This window comes from Micrasema longulum, unplaced genomic scaffold, assembly GCF_059751315.1.
Source record: "Micrasema longulum isolate JH-2025_06_02 unplaced genomic scaffold, ASM5975131v1 h1tg000248l, whole genome shotgun sequence".
NCBI classification, from domain to species: Eukaryota; Metazoa; Arthropoda; class Insecta; order Trichoptera; family Brachycentridae; genus Micrasema; species Micrasema longulum.
The window spans coordinates 1-25487 of NW_028277453.1; positions in this window are offsets into that span (position 1 = coordinate 1).

Below are 25487 nucleotides of genomic sequence, written 5' to 3' on the forward strand. Positions count from 1 at the left end.
TACAGCACTCAAGTAAAAATCGTTTACTAGTTAGCGTGTTCGCATACCATGCTAAACTCTTAAAAAACCGTGGTAAATAATTCCTTTGCGCGCGGTGATGTAACATCGTGTTACCACAAGCAAAAGACGGATTCATAAGTTCAAACAATTGAAAAAAAACATTGAGACATACAGTTTAATAATTGATTTTCTATAATTTATTTAAATATACATTAAAAATTTAGCCCTGTTATGGCAAAATAAATTAAAAAATATAAATACCCCCGTTATTTTTAATGTGTGCGTCCCTCATTACTGTCAATAACCGATTTTCACATAACAAAATAGCGTCTCTGTCTTTCTTGTTATGAATTCTATCTTCGTGCTCTGTCTTATATACGCATATTTATTGCGCATCGTTTGTCGCATTCATTCATCGCGTAGCAAGGATAAATATTTTTTGTATTAACATTAACCATAGTTATACAAATTTGACTTTCCAAGTCCGGTGTGAAAATGTCCATTCAAAGATTATGAAAAATACAACTTTATCATAAAAAAAGGAGATATATCAATGTCGGAGATATCATCAAAAATTCGAAAAATTATCAAGGAGTTTCCCACTCAAATCCTTCGCGATTGAACGCGGACAGAAAGGAGGTGTTGAAATTCTTATTTTCGTCTACTTGAAATTACACTCTGAAGGCTTTTATTCAAATAAAACCATATATGTAACGTAAAAATAAAAACATTTTTTTTCTCAAATGACGTATAAAATTAACCATTTTGTTTTACTTTTGGTGCTCATTTTCTAATTTGGAAAAAAAGACACCACTTATGTTAACTCTAAACATAATAAATAAGCGCCCTTGAAGTATTGATATTAAGAAAATTGCGCTATATAAGTTATCCATGATAAAAAAATTAAGATAAACAAATCATTACATCTACATTTCTTTTTGAAACTTACTTGGAAATAAATTACCAAAGGTTTGAAGCTGTTTCTCATCAAGTTTTATAAGCTGAAGTTTTCACACTCTCTCGAGATGCTGGGGGAGTTTTGTACTATTTCATCCCCTAAGATTTTTACGCCTGAACAACTTTGGGCCCTTGTCTAAGCGTTATGTAGAAGGGGAAATTACCAAATAAAGAAGACGTCAGTAAGAAGGTTCCCAATCGGTTGAATCGCACTTAGAATGCTACAAATAAATACAAATATTAAGAAATTAGCCGTATAAATGTGATATGTATGTGCAATAATGTAAAATGAACACTTAACACCCATGTTCACTCTTAACCCACCCATTTGAAAGTGTTATCTGAAGAAATTTTTTTAAATATTTTAAAATAAAACTCCATAGTGCATGGCCATAATCGTGAGCATTTTTCGGCGCGGTGCCAGCGGTACGCGGCGCTTTGCTGTGGACACTGCACTTGTTACCGTGATATGTTGGAGTTCAACGCGCCCGCACCGCGTCGCAAAACGCTCGCTACTATGTGATGCCACTGTATGATCATCATCATCAAAACCTTTATCCGCAACCGATGGTGCATAAGGCACTGCGTTGCTAAATCAAATGCAGATATCTCGATCATTCATTACAGGAGTGATGAATGCGTGTCTTAGGTCTCACCTGCCAGTCTAATATGGGTTAATTTATGATATTCAGGCCTAGTATGCAGGTGAAATAATACAAATACATGAATCTCACCCGCATAAATAAAGGTTTCAGCTCTTTACTAAAGAAATATATACTTAATACTTTATAGTGATTTATTATATAAATAAAACACGAGTGATACTTTAATCCACAAATTTGGAATATCCAGTGACCGGTTTCATCGCTTTCGCGACATCTTCGAGACTGGTCTCGAAGTCTCCACCAGTCTCGAAGATGTCGCGAAAGCGATGAAACCGGTCACTGGATATTCCAAATTTGTGGATTAAAGTATCACTCGTGTTTTATTTATATAATAAATTACAATGAACTTCCATCAAGAATTTTCACTTACAAACTTAAATGTCTTTATAGTGATTATTAAAAGGTAATAAATAAATATATATATATATATATATATATAAATAATATTAAACTGTGTAAAATAAAACTGTCCTAAAAATTGTGTTGAAAAGTCCTTAGACTTTGTGGGTACTCCTGTTGACGTCAATGCTACCTGTGAAGATCTATTGCGATGGTCTCCGTGAATAGTTCTCGCCCTCCAAACCCAGGTCTATAAAGAGCCTGGCTACTGTGTAGAAGGCGAGAGTTTACATTTTGCGAAATCTCCCTCTCCAAGCCCAGATCCGTAAAGCATCGGGCTATTAGGCAGGGAGCAAGGTCTTTAACATCCTGTTTAACTGTGATCTCCCAATCATGAGGCTCCTTTTATGATGCAAAGCATCACGCTCACATAAAATATGTAGAGGTGTTTCATTATCTGCATTGCAGAACCCACATCTAGAAGTTTCGGAAATATTCATTCTAGCAAGGTGTTTGTTTAATTTGCAGTGCCCTGGGCGGGCTCTAGAGATAACCCTTATTTGATTTCGGCCTAGCTTGATTAGGTCAAAAGCAAAACTTTGCGATTACCCTTTTATAATTTCTTTTTATGTTGCTGACCAGTAACTAATTATGATATGTTTCTAAAAATACCCAATAGAGTCGGGTTGTGGTCCTGTGGTTAGTGTCTCGGACTCACAGATCAAAGGTCCGTGGTTCGAATCCCACTCTACCCAAACATGATTCCCGTTTTCTAATAGTGAGCTATTTACAATTCGTTGAAAATGGCCCTCAAAATGAAATATTTGAGTAAATCATAAGAACGCAAAAATTTGTTTTTACAAAAAAAAAAAACACGATTCTACAGAACTGAAACTGAACGCGACAACCACTACGCTACGAGGCAAAATTATCTCCAATCGATTTCATTTTCGTGATATTTACCTGAGAGTGGCTATCGAGTCGAAAATGCTCGTCTAAGGTTCTAGCTCTGTTTCACACACATAACTGTTTCCTTTATCTGCCCGGACATTAATATTACGAGTACATTAAAGATTATAAAAACGACAACCAACTTTTGTAGGAAAAACCAGTTTAAACATTTAAACATACAAAACTATGTATGTTAAATGTATGAGATTATTGCAAAGGAAAAATGCACTTTTAACTCTGATTAAATAGGTGTGGTTTTATTACAACTGCAGCGTTTCTTTTGTGGTACGATACACTCCCACACCACCCCAGTAATACGAGCGGAGTGCATGTGTGCTTGGGAACACGTGTGCATGCATGTGTGTACGCTCGTGTGCTCGTATGCATGTGTAAGACGATACAGGTTGCAAAGGTTAACAAAAGTTGAGACGTTGAACACAAAAAGCCACGAAACACATACGATGAGAAGGAGATACGTGAGGTATGAAACGAGAAAACGTATTTCTAGTATAGTTCATTGATAAAAAAATATACAAAAAAACAGGCAACTTTCCTCTAACTAACTAACTAACTAACTAACCATCACGCCATTTCTCCAGAGGGGTAGGCAGAGAGGATAGAACGCCACACCACTCTGTCCTGGCACACTTCCTTTGCTTCCTTCACATTCATACATCTTCTCATGCACGCACGTCGATTATTCCGACTTTTCACATGACCACTTTCAAGAATTTGTTGTACTTGATCATGCCATGTCTTTCTCGGCCTTCCTCGACTTCTACAACCAGACACATACGCATCATAAATCTTTTTAGCCGTTCTTTCATCATTCATTCGCTCCACATGACCGAACCATCGCAAAAGACCTTTCTTAATTTTGTCGATAATGCTTAACTCAGCCTTGCATTCTGCTCTAATTTCGACATTAGGGCACCTATCATACATTGTTTTTCCGCACATTCGCCTGAGGGATCGCATTTCAACAGCATTCAGTCTATTTTCGTCCCTTTTTTTCCAACTCCATGCTTCGCTTCCATACATTAGGGTTGGTACCAGAACTCCATTATGAACTGCTAATTTAGCCTCTTGCGATAGACACTTATTTGCTACGACAGACTTTAAGGCACCATTAACTCTGTTACCGGCACTAACCCTCCTTTCAATATCCTTATCCATATTTCCATCTCTAGTAAACATACTACACAGATATACAAATTCTTCGACCTGTTTCAAACTATCTCCATTTACTACAATCTTACATTCAGTCATAGTTACATTTCTTTCAAAGACCATGACGTTCGACTTTTGCACATTCATTAGCAAATCACTCTCCTTGCACACTTCGTAAACCTTTGTAACCAAGGATTGCAGTTCCTCTTCGCTGTCAGCTAGGAGGACTGCGTCATCGGCGTACAGAAGGCAACTGACAGTTAGATTACTCATTTTCGCTCCCACATCCATACTTTTCAATTCTTTCATACATTTATCCATGTATGTGTTGAATAACCACGGTGACTCCTTTAGGGATGTCAAACCAGGAAGTTAATGACCCATTTACCCTTACACACGCTACACTATCTTTGTACAAGGAAGCAATAGCGCGGACAAGGTTGTCACTCACTCCATACTCCGATAGAACCATCCATAATTTTTTCCTATCAACTCGATCAAATGCTTTTTGCAAATCAACAAAAGCGCAAAAAAGCTTCTGGTTTTTCGCCAAAAACTTTTCTGTCATATTGCGTAATGCAAATATTTGATCCATACATCCTCTACCATTCATAAATCCACTCTGTACATCCCATACTTTCTCCTTGGTCACGTTTCTTACTCTTTCTATCAGTATTCTTCCATACATTTTGCCGACAGCGCTCAGAAGACTGATAGCTCTGTAATTCCCACACTCCACCTTAGAACCCTTTCCCTTGTATAACGGCATAACAACTGCCCTCCTCCAATCAGGTGGAGTCCTTTCCTCCTTGAGACACAAGTTAAAAAGTTTATGTAGCCATGTGAGAATTAATTTGCCACCCGACTTAATAAACTCTGCTGCAATACAGTCATACCCTTGCGCTTTACCATTCCGCATACATTTGACAACGCTGATAATTTCTTTCATACTAATCTGACTTACCTCATCATTTGCGTTCAAACACACCTCGGATAATGTCGATACATCGGCACCGCCCGAGTTACCAGTGTGCGATTCATAAACTTTCCTCTATCATTTCTTATTTCCGTAATAAGTAATATTTATTATTTATGTAAAACATTTTTTTATCTCTTATTGAATACATTTTAGTTATTTTCTTAGGTTAACCTTTTTTTTTAATTAGTTCATATTTTATTTACATTTTTTAGATTTTAATCTTAATACGTATTTTTAATTTTTTATTATTTAGATTTTTTCTGTAGATATGAATTTAAATTTTCGATTTACTTTTTAATTTTTTTTATCTTGTTTTAATTACATTTATGAGCACACACTATTTATATATGTGTTAATATTGTTTTTCCTATATTTAAAATATATTCAAGTAAATTGCTATTCTATATTTTTATTTGTATTATTTTACTATATTTTCTTACTTTAAAAAAAAAAAATATTTCTTTAAACTATTTTTATCTGGTTTTGTTGAGTTTTTTTCTTCTAATAATATTTTTCAAAGCATCAAAACAAAATAATAAATGTTTATTATTTTATACGTTTACAGTATTATGTCAGTACTCTTTTTATTTGATTATTAATTAAAACTAATGTATGAGCACCCGATGACAAACTATTTATAAATAGTTTATCGAGACAAAATATATTTTAATACTTTGTTTTCTTTAAAACGTATTAAAATTTTATTTATAAAAAAAAATATTAAGATTTTAGCGATTATGCACAAACTAAATACGTAGTTATATTACTTAATATGTAAAATCACAATCTTAGGTGCTCCAAATATTTCATTTTTATTTTATTTTATATACTAAGGTTCACAAACAATAAACAATACATATGACATTGGTATAATAATCACAAATTGTTATTTTAGATATTGTTCATCAATTATATGTGAACACAGCATTTCGAATTTTAATCTTTAAATATGGCACACATAAGCTTATTCTTTTATTATATAATTTATTTTATTTATTAATAGACAATCACAGACATTGTAACCAAAAATTAGAGTATTTAGAAATAAACCTAAATTATAGGCCAATAATTATAGTTTTCTATATATAAGTAAATACAATGCAAATTGAAATAAAAGAAAAAACCAACCCGTAAATAGCCACTTGTAAAAAAAAAAATATAAAAAATAACATAATAACGGGATAACATTTTTTTATGTTTGTGTTTTGTACAGATATTTAATTTATGTGTTATCAAACACATATTTCTTGACCTCCTGTTCGAATTTGTTTTTTTTCTCTTCATTAATATTAATTTAATATTTGTTGATGATTCTATAAAACTTAGTCATTTTTTTATGTACCTTATAATCCCCATCAAAACTTCGAAATTACACCGTCAATGACGTCATGAACTCTTGACGTCAGAGTGTTTCTGAGGTGTAAAAGTTGAGCCCCGTACAGTTACGAAATCAAATTACTTGAGCCCGCTCAACATCAAAACACGCTAAACGTCGAAAAACATGGTTTCAGCTACCACAAAAACATAACAACGCTGTTATTTATTGGTCAGTGTTAACACTTAAACAATTTTCTTACAATTTTCCTGACTTAATATCAATTTTAACGACAACAACAAACCATCACGTCATTTCCCCGTAAGGGTAAGTAGACAATATAGAACGCCATATCACTGGCATTACATACAGATCTCGCTTCCTCTACATTCGTACATATTTTCATCCACGCGCACTGATTATTCCGTCTTTTGTTTTTTCCGTCTCCAAATATTTGCTGGATTTGGTAATGCTATCTGTCTCTCTTGTCTTTCTCGGTCTCTCTAGAAGGAGAAATTAATTTCTGCGGCCATCGAAATTCGTAACGTATATCTTTTTAGCCATCCTTTCGTTGTCCATTCGCTCTACATCAACCAACCAGCTCAGAGCGACTTTCTGAATTCTGTCAATATCGCTTTTTTCAGCCTTACAAAATAAACGGATCTCGACATTTGAGCATCTATCGTGCATAGTTTTACCACACATTCGCCTAAATGATCGCATTTTGACAAAATTCCGCCTTCTTTCATCCCTGTTTTTCCAAGTCCATCCTTGGCTTCAAAACATCAGGGTTCCATACAAAACACAGACAAATTATCTTCTGTGCTCAGTGTTTATATTTGTAAATTTATCGATATAATTTTGAGTTGCTAGAATTCCACTCGTCCATGTGCTTTGTAGCTGCAAGACGTTTGGTAATCTAGCTTCAATATATAAATGTTATCAATTATCAAATACCTAAATTTTGTTAATGGGGTCTAGAATTTAACCGTCCATGCGCTCAGTAGCTGCAAGACTTATTCTGCAAGACAATCTAACTCCTATTTTAAAAAAAATGTTTTTTCAATTTATTATACTATCATTCAAGCACCTAAACTTCATTGAAATTGAAATTATTTTTCCTACAGTAATAGCCTCGCCACACTGCTCATTGCGCTGCTCATGCTCATGCTCCTCGCGCTGCCGCCCTCTCGCCCTATGTTGGCTTCTCCACCCACACACTGCTCTACTCGCGCAATTAATCGCACTTGTCATTTGTCTTTCTATACAATGGACAATGAAACTGTGACAACGTGCGCGTTATGCATTTTTAGTATAGATAATTATATCAATGACATACAAAGAAATACACATCATTAAAAATGACGTGTGCGTCTTGTGTGAGCGCTCGATGCGTACTGCGAATGCGCGATTATGTGGCCAGCTACTCGCGCTCATATTGCCGGTCCTTTGACTCGCGCTCAAAAACCGACAAAATAGAGAGCCGTGGGCACGACGAGGAGCATGACGTGCGGCATGACGAGTAATGTTGCCACACTACGTCTCTGCCTCCTTTCCTCGCTACTTCCCATGCCACTCGTCAAGTGTGTGGCAGGCCCATGAAAATAATATTTACCTATGTGTAAATCAAGTACAAACGATATGCTAAATCTGTACCTAATACAACTGTATTATAAATCCCATGTACGAGTTGTACGTAAGATGGCGGATTAGCACAGAATTTCAATGGGAATTATTTTCTCATGGTAAATATGCTTCGATGATACAGAATACGTGCGTTAAATGTACATTTTACATTTAGAAGGGGACTATTAAATTTAATATTTTCTGCGAATTCATAAGAATGGGGGTTTATCTAGGCGTAACTAATATGTTCTCTTGAATTTGCCTTTTTGTATTTACAATACAACCAGATTACGTTTCAATGAAGAAGTTCAGTGTTAAGGAAGATTGGAAATAAAAATATGTTTCTTATACGCGGTAAAAATTAGAGCATGTAATTGTACAGCGAAGGTTCTTGAAAATGTATAAAAAAATGAATGAAAATGGTGTTTATAAAAATGAACTACTTAGAAACATCTCATGTTCATGTTAACATGTGTTTACAAAAAGCAATAAATTAAAGCCTCGTTTTAAACTTATTTTTTGAATTATCATATAATACAAAATATAATATTTAACAAAACATAATACCAATGAATTACATTCGCATCAGTTACTATATTCGGTACTAAAATAATATTATCATTAATTTTAAAACGCGAATTCAGAACAACAAAGAAACAAAGCAAAGATGTTCATCTTTGTAAATAAATATAAATGCTTCCGAGAATGGAGTAAATGGTCAATCTAGGTCCAATAGAGATAAGTTCGTTAACCTCACATACAACGCAGACCATGCAACTATAGTGGCAGAATCAGAAGTTGATTTACAACGCATGTTCAAGTTTCATTAAGTCTTTTTTTTTTTTTTCTTCAATATAGGTATAATTTATACGCTTATCAAAAGACAATATATAAACAAATAAACAAAACAACACAAAAAATAGTCAGTTTTAAATAAATAACTACACATTCCCAAAATAATCAAATAAACTAACACAAATAAAATAATACTATTTGTTTCGTATACTGCTATCTTCCATGTACTCATTAAGTCCATAATTGGCCTTTTTTTGAAGTACGCTTTTATAAAAATGTTTCGCCTCTCAGAAATTTAACATGAGCATTTATCTCAGTTAGTTAATTTTCCTTCAATATTTCATAACATAAATAGTGACACCAGTAATTATAAGTACATAAGTATAATTCCTGATGATTAAAACATTTATATCTCAGTAAGTAAAACAAACAGTTTAAATATTTTAACAGAGAGAACAAACGAGTAAAGCCATGGCAGCTTCTAGGTGCCCTAAAAATGTCGAGTGGCACGATTCACATACGGATTGGAAGCAAGCTCGGATATACAAAATGTGTATCAGACCAATCTGTTGTGATAGGTTTTCGGTTTCCAGGGAAGCCATGCTTATTGACTGTTAGCGAGTTCTGACGTTTAACGGGAAGAAATAATATGTTTTGACAATTGTACGGTGTTATTTCTACTTTTAAAAGTCGATAAAACTCACCGACTTTGACTGGTAACGTCGCGGGCGGTATAAGTTTCCGTGGGGAATTTCAAAATAACTTAATTTAAAAAAAACATTGCGATGATAATACCTACGATACATATTTTTTTTTTTTGGTTTAGTTTACTAGTCTGTTAAAAAAATACATATATTAACCACTGAATTTCCTGATTAGTACACTCTTATTTCGATAAAACATTAGAGTAAAACATATCCCCCCGTAATTATACGACTACTTCGATGATGTATATTTTTTACATAGGTTTCCATAACTCGGTAAATTTAGGCTGTAGTCTAATAAACAAATAGGAAATCATGCAAATTTACCATTTTAAAACACCGTACCTTAAAAATCGCACTATTTAAAAAAAATGTGTTAACTCTTGTGTGGCAGTGATGTCACACTAGTCGACAAAGAACTTTTTTTTTAAAAATTATGTATTCGTATTTTTCTTTATCTTAAAATGGTCATTTTTACACCCGATTTGTAAAGTAAAATTTTTCCAACCATGCTAAATGTTAATACAAAAATATTTATCCTTGCTACGCGAAGAATGAATGTCCGCTAATTAAGCAACACAACTACACAGATACCTTATACAAGAGAGAGCAAGAAGATAGAAGTCATAACAAGGAAGACAGAGACGCTGTTTTGCGGTGGGTGTTGTTTCAAACAGATTCAGTCTTCAGTCGGTTAATGACAGAGATGAGGAACGCACGCGCGTAACATGAGCGGCGTATTTATGATTTTTAATTTATTTTGCTGTAACAGGGCTAAATTAAATGTTTATTCGCATTAATTATGGAAAAGGAATTATTAAATAGAATGTCTCTATGATTTTTTTTCACATGCCTGAACTTTTGAATATTCCATCTTTTACTAGTGGTAACACGAGGTTACATCACCGAGCGCAAAGGGATTATTTACCACAGTTTTTTAAGAGTTAAAAACAATCATAATAAGTATACATGAAAGTTTGATACAGCTCAAATATAATTGCTTTTCGACGGGCAGACACTTCCAGACACAACCAAATCGACCCATACCCGTGAACTTTCCTTGACTCGCTACAAAATCTGTGTTGTGTTGGGGCACTTGTAATTCATACATATTCATACACACATACATTGACATATATTTGTGCATATATGTTTACTATATCATGGGCTCAATGCTATCTGTAACTAAATAGGTATAACACCAGCATTTTAGAGTAAACCACTAAAAACACATCCACATGCTGTAATGCGTTGTAATCATATTACGATGATTTGAATGCGCGAGTTGTAGCATTTATGTGGAGGATGCAAAGGTGTGTTTTGGTGGTTAACTCAAAAACGCTTATTTTTAAACAATATTTTGAGTTTGTCCAAATTTTTGTAGACAAGAACTGGATTCAACTCCCTGGGGAGCTGTTTATATTAACATATTACAACGGAGATGAAGAACATTTAAGAGAAGGTAATATAGAAGTCTAGGCATCTTGTAGGCATCTATAGAAGTCTAGGGAGTTGAATCCAGTTCTTGTCTTCAAAAATTTGGACAAACTCAAAATATTGTTGGTAAATTATCTGGTCCATGAAGAAGTATAGAAATTGAAAAAATAACATTTTAAGGCGTTGCCTAGTATGTAGGTGAAATAATTCAATTAAATGAATCTCACCCGCATAAATAAAGGTTTCAGCTCTTTAACTTCACAAACATCAACAGATGAAAGAATTGAAGGAATATAGATGTTCAAATATAGGCAGAATGGTGAATGTTAAATAGTGTGTAAAGTGGCCACTTATTTTTTAAGTTAAAGCATTGAGCCTACGATATTATAATTACACATGTAATTAGGCATCTTCTTATTACTTTTTTTATGATTCTATTACAGAGATTCATTCTCATTCGAATAAACTAATTAATCAAACAATATTTGGATTTTTAAAAGGATTCAGATTCCTCTAACAATTCTTCTTATCGTGGATACATTAATTTATAATAGATCTACTTATCTTTTCACAATTTTCCTGACGCAGCTACTAAGATCTAAAACACACAGAAAATAGGAAAAGTAAAGTGCAAGAGGTGGTTGTAAGGAGAAGTGGGGAGAAAGGGAAATAGTGGGTGGAAACATCGCAGGGATCTAACATAAAGCTTATCCACTTGGAATAATCTGGTGCTGGCAATCGAGAAATGAGGAAAAAATTCGCGCTTTCATTTTTTCTCTTTAGTAAGCGAATGTCGAAGAATTCTTTATGCGGTAAAATAAAAAAAAAAAACAAAAAAAAATCGCTAGAAAAAGCGTTTGCAAGGAAGAAGTATTATACATACAAACATACATTAAAAAATGTAAGAGTAACATGACAAAAAACCTTCGTCTCTTTTAAGAAGGCACATTAAAGCAGAAATATGTTACATCGAAGATGTACAACATTTTTGTAAGGGAATATGGCATTTAAAGTAAAGCTTGCCTACCACATGAAGCACACCGTATCTGAAGACTTAAATCTCCTTGGCGTTCCTACAAAAAAAATTGCTGGTTGCCGAACGAGAAAAGCTGCTAGAAGGAGCTTTCTGTGATGTGATATTGGCATTACTTTTATGCCAATTTGAAAACAATGCCAGATTTCGACATGAACTTTAAAAAAAAAAAAACCTTCGCGTTGTTTTTCCCGCAGGGGTAGACAAAGTGGATAGAACGACATTTTACTTTGCCGAAACATACTCGCTTTATCTGCCATTCGTATATTTTCTAAGTTCGCACTACAATTTTAAGTTGTAAATTTTTTTCATGTACAGCATGTGGTATTTTATTCATTTTTATTAACAAGCATTTACGTTTATTTTTTTAATGTCTATCGTATTCTTTCAGTTGCTATATCTATCATATTTTTTTATGTATACCCGTACACAAGCCACGCCTTTGTGGGTTGTTTTTTGTGTATGATCTAGTTTTTATTTTGTATTTGTAACATTTGATAAAATAAAAAAATATAACAAGCAAAAAATACAGTAATATGCTAATTTTAAATATAACGCATTACAACAAAGTTGGAGCTTCAAATATGAATTTGAACATTACAAATATTTTTTGCATTGGTTTTTTTCAGTGTTCAATACTAAATTTAAAGACAGACTACACAAATATCACTTGTCAGCATTAAAATGACACATACAATTTTGTAGCTTGACAGATACTATAATAATGAAAATATACATTTTTAAAACTCTACTATTCCCTTATTATCCTCTTTTCGTGCATCCCTGTGCTAAGCTAATGCCACCTCATCTTCTACTTATTTATAAACGTTTTTCTAATTAAATTATTTTCTTTCAATCTTTTTTTTGTTATAATTTTTATTTGTATTCATTGTATATGTAATTCATTTCTTTACTTACTTTGCACAATTCGTGGAATCATGCAATGAATACCGAGTCCATGCAATAAATATGATGTTTACTATAAATATGTACGAAGACTGTTGGCTCCCCAAATAAAATAAAATAAAGCCGTCAATTGCACCTACTCTCTGCATTTTTAAAAATAAAATAAATAATAATTTTGAAACTCCATTGAACAATGATAGACTAGCAGTACGTATTTTGCTTTTGAAAAAATAACAATTAAGTCCAAGGAACAAATAGAAAAAAAGAAAAAGTGTTTAGGATATTTTGTTAGTTTTTCACTCGGGGGTCAATTAACATTCTACAGCTCTGTCTGTCAATCGTACCTCCCCTCTCCCTGTACATCTGTCGACCATCTACCGCTGAGCGAATTTAATGGAAAAACTTTATCGGAAAAATCGACAGTTGATTTACTTACCAAACATGAAGGCTAAATTATATATTTGAGTAAAAATCAATCACGCAATTATTTCATTTTGATCCAGTTGGTAATGGAAGACGGAAATTGAAAAATAAATACACACGTATTGGCAAAAAAGGCATTGATTGAAATTACGTGTTTACTATTGTCATAGAAAAATATGTATGTAAGAACGATTTACTGATGGATATGGATAAATTTAATGTGATGATTTTTGAAAGGGATGAAAGTCTGACTGTAAATGTGAAATCATTGCAAATGGAGATATTCTGAATCAGGTAGATGAATTTGTGTATCTGGGAAGGATAATTCCTAAGGACGGAAAAAACTTAGATACATATTGAAAGAAGTGTAGGCGCCGAAAACAGGGTGAACGGTACGTTTAAATTAACCTTGCAGATAAATGTTTGTAGCAGGACGCAAAATAAGCAGTTCACAACAAAGTCCTGGTGCTGACCTTTTTGTATGGGAGTGAAGTATTGATTTGGAGAAATAAGTATGAATGCTGTCGAAATTAAAATCGATAGGTGCACAAATGTTGAGATTCGTGCATTACACTATATAAGGCTGAGAAAAGCGTCATGAAAAGAATTTCCAATCCAAACCTTAATGGATTAAAAAAACGAGGAAGAACGAGAAAAATATGGCTGACCAAATTCAACACACATTTGAATATGGACATGTCAAAAGTCGGAATAATCATCATGCGTATGTTAAAATATGTATAAATTTAGAGGAAGCGAGGTCGGAATGCAAAGATTGATTTAAGTGGCGTTATATATCTCCTCTGCTCACCCCTACGGAGGAACGGCTTGATTTGTTTGTAAATGAAGATGACGGGTTGTGGTTCCGTTGGTAGTTTCGTAGATTTCAAATTAGTCAGTCCGTAATTTACGACCTAAAAAAATATTCCCAAAATTGTTAGATTTCCTTAAATAAAAAACTCTGGTGTGTTTCAGGTCTGTTGAAATGGAAACTGTAAAAATATTGTTAATTAAATCGGCATTTACTTCGGAACACTTTATTATAAATTATTATGAAAATAAAACTTTTTTATTAGTGTTACACAATTTTTATTATTTTACAAGAACACTACTACAGTTTTGGGAGAGCACTCCTCCCATCGACGGGTGATTTAAAACTCACCCTTTTATTACAGTTTCGGGAGAGCACTCTTCCCATCGACGGGTGATATAAAACTCACCCTTTTATATCACCCGTCGATGGGAGAAGTGCTCTCCCGAAACTGTAGTAGTGTTCTTGTAAAATAATAAACATTGTGTAACTCTAATAACAAAGTTTTATTTTCATAATAATTTACAGTAAAAGATTTCAATAAATTAATAAAAACTTTTTAATATTTCAAAATGGTTGTTCAATGAAATTGTATAATAATTGATATGTTACATGGAGCGGAAAATGGAAATTTCATTTCGGGAGATAATGTATTCTTAATACTAAAATAATTGAGTTTCTAATCTTCCATGTGAATTTTAATGGCAATATAATGGTTTTATCTGACAGATAATCCATAAGCCATAAGACGTCCCTAACGAATTCCATGGCGGAAGGATAGCAATGGAACGTCAAAATTACATCTTATGGTGAAGTAGGTACGAAAGTAATATATAAATTCCACGTACCTAATACTAATATAATAAGATGAGAAATTAAATTACTTAGAGGGTTGAATCAAAGGGTGTAAAGTGTTTATTTTCCGTTATCACGAGTTGTTAATGACTTTTACGAATATTAAAATGTAGATTATAACTATAGTATAAGTATATATTCAATGTTACGTTTTCCACAGAGAGTCGAATACAAACTCTGTTAGCTTATGTATAAATCAATGCACAACTCTGCTTCGAAATATCTAAGGGAACTACGCATTCCAGATGAACTAGCTGACAGGCTTCACACGCTTAGATCAGTTACGTCTATGGCGAGACGAAAAGTTATTATACCTCTACGCAAACAGCGCACTAAATTTAGCGAACGCGCATTTGCGGTCGCAGGCCCTATGGCATGGAATGCTCTCCCAGCAGAGGTGCGAGGCTGTAAAGGTGAAGTGATATTTTAGAAAAAAACATAAAACCTACTTGTTCTCTAAATCGTTTGAATAAATCTGTACCATGTGACAACAAAATAAATTGTTTTAGTTAAATTACAAATTTAAAAGCTTCAACTGTAATTATTTATCAATAAAATTACTATGTAAAGCGCCCTTGAGGTATTATATTACGAAAATGGCGCTACATAAGTTATCCATATTAATGATAATAATAGCATTGATATATATTTAAACAGTGATTCTAGTTTAATTATTATTTTTAATTCAGTAATTCATTTTCGTACCCTTTTAGACTTCATTTTAAAAGTCATTAGAATATTCAAATGTGTTGTTGCAGATAATAAATAATGCGCAAATATTCTGTTGAAACAGAATTATAAATACGTAGACATATAATCGAATTGGTAAAAAAACTATTATTTAATTTAAGTATAAAAAAAATACTTCATATAAAACATCTACCTCTAAAGATAATCAGCAATGTTGTTCAATATTTTTTATAAGAAAAATAAATATTATTAAAATTATGGTAATAAAAGAAGAAAAAATATAACTCATAAAAACGGAAGACTGACGTTGTTATATTTTATATTTAACAATCACAAAAAAGATACATCTTATAAAACTGAATGTCAACACAAAAAGCGGTAGTAAAAAGATCAATTTAAAAAAATATGATAAATAATTAATAAATAATCCAGCGTGTCACCTTATTTTAGAAGAAGTAAGATTAAAATAACAAAAACTTATATTATTACAATAAGTTAAAATCCCTTAAGTTTTTGGAACAATTTGTCAAAGTGCTTTATTGTTCAATATAGTTTGGTCAATCTAACAAAGGAATTAGAATTTCTAAATAATGTTCACATACGAATTGTTTGCTGAAAGGAAAAATTCGGAAAGAATTTTTATATTGGGTTTTAGGAAGCCAGTGTTAGTAAGTTTACTTGTGGAATACTAATTATTAAGGGCTCGAAGGACTTTCGTAGATTGGGTAGGATGAAGGACGACTCTGAAATACATAGAAAATATTTAGGGTACCTATGTAGCTAAGAGTTCGTTGACATCAATAAAAAATAACTTAGATATCTTTGAAAAATCATTGTAATAATATTCATAATAAATAAGTAACTAATACTCATAATAAATGTATTTTTTTAATAATTTTTATTTATTTATTCATATATTTACACGACAGGGACAAAACTAAGATTCAAGCGTTTTAAGTTATAATAAGTAAATATGAAAGTGTAACTAACTAACTAACTAACTAACTAACCATCACGCCATTTCCCCGGAGGGGTAGGCAGAGAGGATAGAACGCCACACCACTCTGTCCTGGCACACTTCCTTTGCTTCTTTCACATTCATACATCTTCTCATGCATGCACGTCGATTATTCCGACTTTTCACATGACCACTTTCAAGAATTTGTTGTACTTGATCATGCCATGTCTTTCTCGGCCTTCCTCGACTAACATTTTTAATACTTTTGAAATGATTTTTATGCTTTTTTTACATTTTTAGCTTGTATTATGTATACATAAAGCTTTTGATACTTTTTAAACATATATTTTGTAAATTTGAAAAACTTTTTCATTCTTGTAATTATTTAAATTTGCACTCTCATATACATGCACGTAATTTAAAAAAAAAATATTATTCAATTTCTCTTTTTCCTTTTATAGATAGAATTATGTATATATCATAATGAATTCATATCCATACCTTGTATTATGTTGATTTTGTAATTTTTTGAAACTTTTTCTTACCTTTTTAATTTGTAGTGTATCATTATTTTTATTCTGCTTTTGAAAATAATGTTATAATTTTAAATATATAAAAACGTCATTTTATAAATATTGTTATCTGCATGTTCCTTAATGAGGTATATACAAAAACTCTTTAGGAATATTATACAAAATTATGTTTTATATGTTTTAAATTTAAATTTAAAAAAACACTTTTTTTTTAAGTATCAAATTACATTATACTTTATAGATATACATGAATAAAAATTAAATATTACATAAAAGTAGGTAGCTACAGATTCCAACGTTTTTGAAAAATTATAACAATTTTTAGCTAAAACTTAAAGAATACAGTAGATATAAGATTTAAGTGTATGTATGTAAAATACAACAAATCAAATTGATTCTTACCGCATTCTAATAATGTAAGTTATTTCGATTTTATCGCCCTAAGAATTTTTAATTTAAAAACTGACAACGGAAAACGAAACATATAATTTTTTCCATAGCATTCAGTTTCGCGACCAAAAGTTTTGACATGATATGCCGACAAAAAGTCAGCAGAAGACGCATTATTATGAAAAGAATCAGTCATCTGACGGATGCGTTATTTAGATTAGAAAATTAATAGGTACAGTACTTATTTATTTCAATAGTCCCAAAAATTTCAAGAAAGTTAAAATAATTTATCTTTTTTTCGATCTTTCGGATTTGCTCAGTAAAACCAGAGACGCGAGATTGACGTGGGAGGAGGTAAGAATGTTATTTGGCCAGTTTCATACAGTATAAAAAATCTGTAATAATTGTATATAATAATATCTTAATACCTAAAGTTATAGCTAAAATTTGAGTACATTAAACTTACTTTATTTTGCTATAAACGAAATCAAACATTGAAAATATGAAGTATAAAATGTGTAATTACATAAGAAAGTTTTAATTTATTTTTTACTACATATAACTATTGATATTGATATTGACAAGATTCTACCAATTAATAGTCATTACGTATTTTTTTTTATTATTTCAATCAATAAATTATTTGCATCATCTAATATTAAACTTTTGAGAACTTAAGGGGGTGGTTGAAATAGGACGAAATTCTTACTTATTTGTTCTAACCAAGTTCAAAGCCTTTTTGATTGAAAAGTTTTTAGCGTTTCCGAAAGTAAATAAGATTGATTGATGGATTAGTCATGACTCCTTTGAGCGAACATTTCCAGTTTCTTCAATATCTTAAAGAGAGCTTTCAACTCCAGGATTGAGTTAAGTGAAAGAATCATTCAGGCGATTAATTCTGAAGCCGTGAAAGAAACAATTTAGATCCTTCATTCATAATCGTATCCTTGCAATTTTGAAAGATATTTCAAAATAACGTAATAACTCCGTACAAACAATGTTTAAAATTCTAAAATGCCAAACGTTCAATCAGATAACGATTTAACCCAGAAAATATTATCTATGTAGGTTTGTATGATTTTGCTTTGAACGCAAGTAACATTATTTTTTTATATTTCTTTGTTGCAACGATTTAATATTTAATTTAATCTTCATTCATAAAAAAACCTTAAAAAATTCATTCGTTTATAACAGGGGAGAAGGTTTTATTGTTTATTTCGGCATTTGTTTTGTGAAATAAAATGTTTAAATACATTTTTTTTTAAAACCCCAATGTATTACATGAGTTATGGAAATGTAAATATCACACTACAACTATTAACAAAAAAAAACAGTTGGTATTTGCACCTTATGATAAATAATTCTGTATATTCGAAACTATTATTAAATTTAATTATATATTAAATTTAATTAAAATGACACCTTTTTTACTATTGAGCCATTATCTATTCAAAGATTGAGCCATAACTAAGTTTATTCATTTATTATTAACGCCTAAAGGAATTTTGCATTTACGCAAGTTGGTTACTATTTACAAAAATAAAAATACAATCTAAAATGAAAAAAATATATGTATTTTTTGGTCATCATTGTGTTTTCTCCTGAGAGACTGCATTCTCGGGAACAGAGAATAAATGCGAGAATTTGAATTACATATATCAATGTATCTAAAATATATATGACAGCTCATTGGCCTATTAAAATTGACACATTTATTATTTACTGTATGATGCAAAAAAATATGACGGGAAATGATCAAAATGAATGAATGTATGACGCCTATGTAAAAACAAAAATATGTTGTATGCAACTACAATGGGGAACAGGATATCAAAATGACATAAACAGACTACGAAGACAGCAAAATAAAATATTAAAATTAGTAAATGACCTTCCCTATTTAACAACAACTAGGAAACTTTTAAAACAAACTATACAATTAATTAACTAATTAATTAAATAGGCAAAAAGGTCCATAACCTTTTGCCAGAATTGTGGAAAGACGGGAGTGTTGTCAAGTTACGGAAGGTGTTGACCTCGCTCTTTTATGACATTGGCCGTAGGGAGTCAGAAAAGTTGATGCATGCCACGGATTGGAGAACCTTACTGGATGTCAAAAATAAAATATAAAAAATAAGGAATAATTTAAAAAAATATATATTTATAGATGACAACCATGAAGTTTCGCATAAATAAATTGTCTATGTTTTTATGAATGTATGTATGTGTATGCGCATGGGTGTATGTACGTATGTGTGTATGTACATGTGTATATATGTGTATATTTATATATATGTATGTATATATGTGTATGTCTGTATGTATATGAATCAAAATGTGTAAACGAATAAGTTTATATTTTGTTTGTCTGTGCTCTATATTAATTTGTTAACTATTATAATATATTAAAATGTAATTGCCTTGCTAGGAACGGGGTATGTACCCTTGTTAGCTGGGCAAAGTGAACATGGAATTGTATTTTGATAAAGAGTGTGAATAAATAAATAATAAAAAAAATACAACTGAACTCTTTCAACTAAAATCGTTAAAATTTATCCAAAAATAAGCCACTAAAGCTATTGTAGACGAACAACTTAAATTTGAAAAAAAATGTAGTAAAAATAGAGACAATACGAAATTATCTGAAAAATATCATATACAGCCTTCTAAGAGAGACAAGGACAGTCGAAACTAATAAACCAGGGACTAAAATTATAATATACAATCTACCAGACCAAACTAAACAAAAGACTCAGACAAACTTTTCAAAAGATGTGAAAAATATTATAATCAATAACAGAGTATGATTGTATATTATTTTTGTAAAATGAATGTAATAATACGTAAAGATTAATAAATACATTTTCAAATAAAAAAATATAAAAAAAAGGTAAGTCGTGTAACAATTAAAATAATAAATTAATTGCATTGGGATTTCTGTTTAAGAGTTCCATGATAGAATTTCAATGTTAAACTAAACGCTGATTTGAGTTATTGGTAATTGTTTTTTTTATATCGGTAAATAGTTTCACCTTATAAGAGCTTTTCAAGCTAATTTCATTTTTTTCAATTTCAATTTCAATTTCAATTTATTTATTTAATCATATACAATATACATGGACATTACTAAATGGAATATCTTAATTCATTCATATAGAAATAATTAAATAAAATTAGGTATATTTATAAAAAAAGCACATAAGTATACATAATATCCGGAGAATAATTTGTTAAAAAAGTAAGAGAATCTTGTAACGAAAAACTCCCTCAGAGACGTGAAAATGTCAATGTCGAAAGTGATATTGTTCAACATAGAGATAGATGTCATTCAGAAACGAATCCTCTTATAAGGCGGCATTCGTTTCTGGATAACATAAGTTTGAAAATGCCCATAAGGCGAAACAATTGTCAGATTTAAAATAAAATAATTAAAATTAGTTGACATACTTCAGTCATTGATTTTATATTGAGAGAAAATTTTTTTTTAAATAAAATTTACAAAGAAAAAAACCCAAACTAAACATAAAAAATTACTCCAAATAATGTAAATATTAAGTAGCGCTTTTGAAGTTATATATTGTTTTACGAAAATTATGATTAACGAGTCATTTAAAATAACGAATAAAACTGGAAAAAAATAAATTAACCTGCCAAAGAAAGGTAGCTTCTTTATCTGCTTAATTTATTTCTTGTATGTGTATAATTTTCTTTCAAATCGTACTTCGAAAGATGTCGGGAGTAGCATGAACATTATTTGAAGGTGAATATTTGCCTTCTTTTATATTTCAGCGAGGGGAATGTAATATTGAGGCGAAGCGGATATCAGAACTAACAAGAGAGAGAATAAACAAAACAGGAACCACAATACTGAATAAAAGGACCCAATAGAAACATGAAGGAATAAAGAAGGCAGGGCAGGGCATATTAGGGAAAATGGATCATTTTTAATATGAGTATTTTTTTAATAAAATATTATTAAATTATTTGTTGTATTATTTTCATTGAAATCATTGATATTAATGACGAACTGTTTCGGAACACAATCCCTACAGATTGGATTAAGTATAATATTTTTTTTTTCGGGAAACCAACAGTTCTACATACATATTTCTAGTGAACAACAGATATATTGTAAAAACTCAGAACCAATGACAAGTTTTCACAAATTGTATAAAATGAGTAAAGAAACGAAACTAAACGATTTTTTTTTAAATGAAAGAATATATGTATTTTTTTTTTAATCAAAAGAATTTTTCTTATATAAGAACGATAGAAGGTATTTAAAAAAGAAAACAGATAATTTGATATTAAAAAAAAAAAAAGAAGGTAACAAAAAAAAAACATTTGTCGTGGATAGGGCGGGACCATGGCAGGGATACACGAAGAGAGGGTAAAGAGGGGAAGGGAGAGATCAAAAATATTGGTAGATAGGCTTCCCGGAAACCGGAAATCTATCACAACACTCTTATCATTAGTTGGTTTCGGAGAACTTGCGAGGTCATTCGTTTTTATTAATTTTTCATACGTTTTAGAGAAACTTCGGTGTACATTTTTTGGATCCAGTTTCCCGTAGCACTGAACTTTCTCATTGACAGAGTTATCCTCATTTGTCTAAAAAGTCCAATCGTATTTTGAGTTCAAAAATTCAACACGTTTAAAAAAATACAAATCATTTCTTACAAAAAAATAGAACATACTTTTTAGGCACTTGAAGATAACTAAATTATTAGTTAATAAAAACCCATTTTTTTAAAAAACGGCTCTTTGATGTTGGTACGCAATAGACTTTTTGATTACAAAATTAATTTTCATAGCCTTTAAAGTGCGATAGTGTTATTGTTTTTACGGTGCCTAAATATATTTTTTTATAAATTATGCAACATTATTCATGCAAATTCTGTTTTTTTATTCTTTTTTTAAACGAGGAAAATGCGAGCTTATAATACGGCCCAAGAGATAGATGGTTCCTGGTTTTTACTTCTAGAGATTACGCATTTATCTTAAAAACACGGTACTTCCCAAAATACAAAAGTTATATTCAAATTTCAGGTATTTCTTACCAAAAATATTTTTTGTGAAATAATGTATCTTAATTTGACTAAAATAGAAAGTAAGCATTTACTAGCTTACCTTTTTTTATGTTTTTTTTTTCCAAAAATATTTGCACAATAGTTTTAAAATTATAATCCCACTGAATTGACAAAATAAGTGAATTAGAGATAAAAACTTCATTATTAAAATTAAGTCTACATGTTTTTTTTCCACGTTTATGATTGAATATTAATTAAATAAGTGTGTTATTGTGAAATTTTATGGGATCATTGTAATGCGTACATTTTCTATTATCACAAATTTATCGAACCGAGAAAAATGCAACAAATTCACTTAATTCGCTTGTCAAATGACAACTCATAAAGCCATATGCGTAATTTTGAAAGCGAAAAATAGCCGAAACTGTCACGAATCGCGGGTGTTAAACAATTATTCGATATTGTAAAAAAATCTAAATTGGATTTAATTAATAGTGATGTGTCAACCATTTTACTATCAATTTACCGACCACTTTCATTTGTTTTACATGTGGAAAAATCAGCATATGGAAGAGTGAACGAAATATACAGTTTAGAGCACGTACAGAATAATAAATGTTACACAGTGCATAAAATGATTAACTTTAACCAGACGACCATGGAGAACTGCATTTGCAGCATATTTTAATTATATTTTACATGCAGGTAAGGTGATCAGTCTTACCCTTCAGGTGGCTGTCCAGGAATAATAAAATATTGCTGTTCAAAAAACCTTTAAAATCCATATTTAACTTTCACGCCGCAAGGAATCAAACCCAGGACCTCAAAAATGAAAGGGCGAATACGCCAAGAACTACACAACGAGGCGGAATCGTCTCTAATCGATTTATTTATTCAGTTTTTTTACCTGAGAGCAGCCATCGAGTAGTAAACACTAGTCTAGGGTTCTGGTTAAATTTCACACAGAAAACTGTATTCTGTATCCGCCTGGACACAGAAAAAAAAAAAAAAAAATTGAATTATTTACAATCTAAAGTTTTATTATTTACAAAATAAAAACGCGCGATACAACGTTCTGTGTTTTTATTCGGAGCAAGATTGGCCGTAGGGTGAATGTCTGCTGTGGGAACAAGCAACCATCCATTAGGGAGAGGAGCAATGAATGGATGGAGTGGGGTCGGGTGTGAGGGGGGGTTGAGAAGGATGGAAGGATGGAAGGAGGCACTCCTCTCCTGGTCACTTTCTTTTTGTTCCACACCACTCCAGCTCGAAGACCATCGTATTTGTCCAATGTTAATGGTTGCATAAATCACGCGGTTGGAAAACTCAAGTGCCTAAGGATTCAAGATATTACGAAACATCTGGTCCCGCATTACAAAACGGACGGTCAGAAATGAACCGATATTTGTCAAAATATTATTATTATTTTTACTGTGGATAATTTACAAAGCGCCATTTTCGTGAAAATCCCAACATGTCTTGCAGCTAGATAGCGCATGGTCGGACGTTTAATATTATAGTTCCTCGTTTTTAATTATTTTAATAGAATTTAATAACAATGTTTTAATTACGTCCAAATGCTTGCAGACTGGCTAAATTTCCTCCCTAGGGAGTTATTCATATTTAAATTTGTTGCAACAGAGAGGGAAAACACATTTCAAAGATAGGCAAAATGGTGAATGTTACACAGTGTGTAGAGCGGCCACTTAAACCAGCCAATTACATGTCATAAGCCCTGTAAATGCCTAGACTTTCATTTTCTTTTCTCAAAAGTCTTTTACAACTGTGTTGCAATTTTTTTTTTATTTCAAAATACAAAACTGGACAAAACATAATTGTATCCCCATGAGTTAGAAAACTCGTTCTGGGAAATATTGACTTTATATAGATAAAATATATAAATTTGAATTTAATAACAGTTAGGAGCTAGATTATAGCACGTCTTGCAGCTACAAAGTTTATGGAGGTTATGCAATTTAACCCTCATTAATATTATTTAAATATTGACTTTTTGGTGTTTCTAATTATTTTTTCAAAATCGTTTACAATTAAGAGATGGATTACAACACGTTCTGCAGCTACAGAGAGCATGAACTAATGGAATTCAAGACCCATTTATATATTTAAAGTTTGTGATAATTTATTAGTTTATGACTACACACAGAAGTGAGTTTAACGAACGTCTTGCAGCTACAAAGCGGATTGACGAATGGCGCTCTAGAAACCTAATAATGATTTAAAGAAAAAATATACCTTGAGCAGAGTAGGAAGCTAGTCAAGTGTTCACGATAAAATGTAAACACCTAAATAAAATGAATAAAAAAAAATATTTTAAAAGTGAAATTGTATTTAATAGAAATGTAAAAAAACTTTAAAACTAGAAATAATAATAAAATAAGGCTAACATTTAAGAAAAAAACTTAATCATAAAATAGCTTTATTCATAAAAGGTTTAAAATGTATGCTGAGATCCGTAAAAAACTATGATGATTGATTAAAATATCTTATGTTTATTAAAATAAGGTAGATTTATAAATTTCTTTTTAGTAATAAAAATATTTTTTGTCAATATAAGTAAAGTTTATGTACAAATGTAATATTAACTTAATATAGAAATAAATGTAGGTACGTATATAATACAATATGTTGGTTTGGTTCTTCGTGTTCTTAGCTTTTTATTTAATGACTTCAAACTGGATTGTTTACACCCCTTTAAACAGGCGAATATAAACAGTTTGATGTTGCGAAAACACGTGTTCTGAGGAATTCCAATAATACTATCTGTTTACTGTTTCCATCAAAGTATAAATAAAGTTTGTAGGTATGTTGACGAAATGACGCTGTAAAATTGTATCGGCAAAAACTACTCGGATACACGTGTGCATGAATAAGAATCATCGAATTATTGAACGCATTTGTA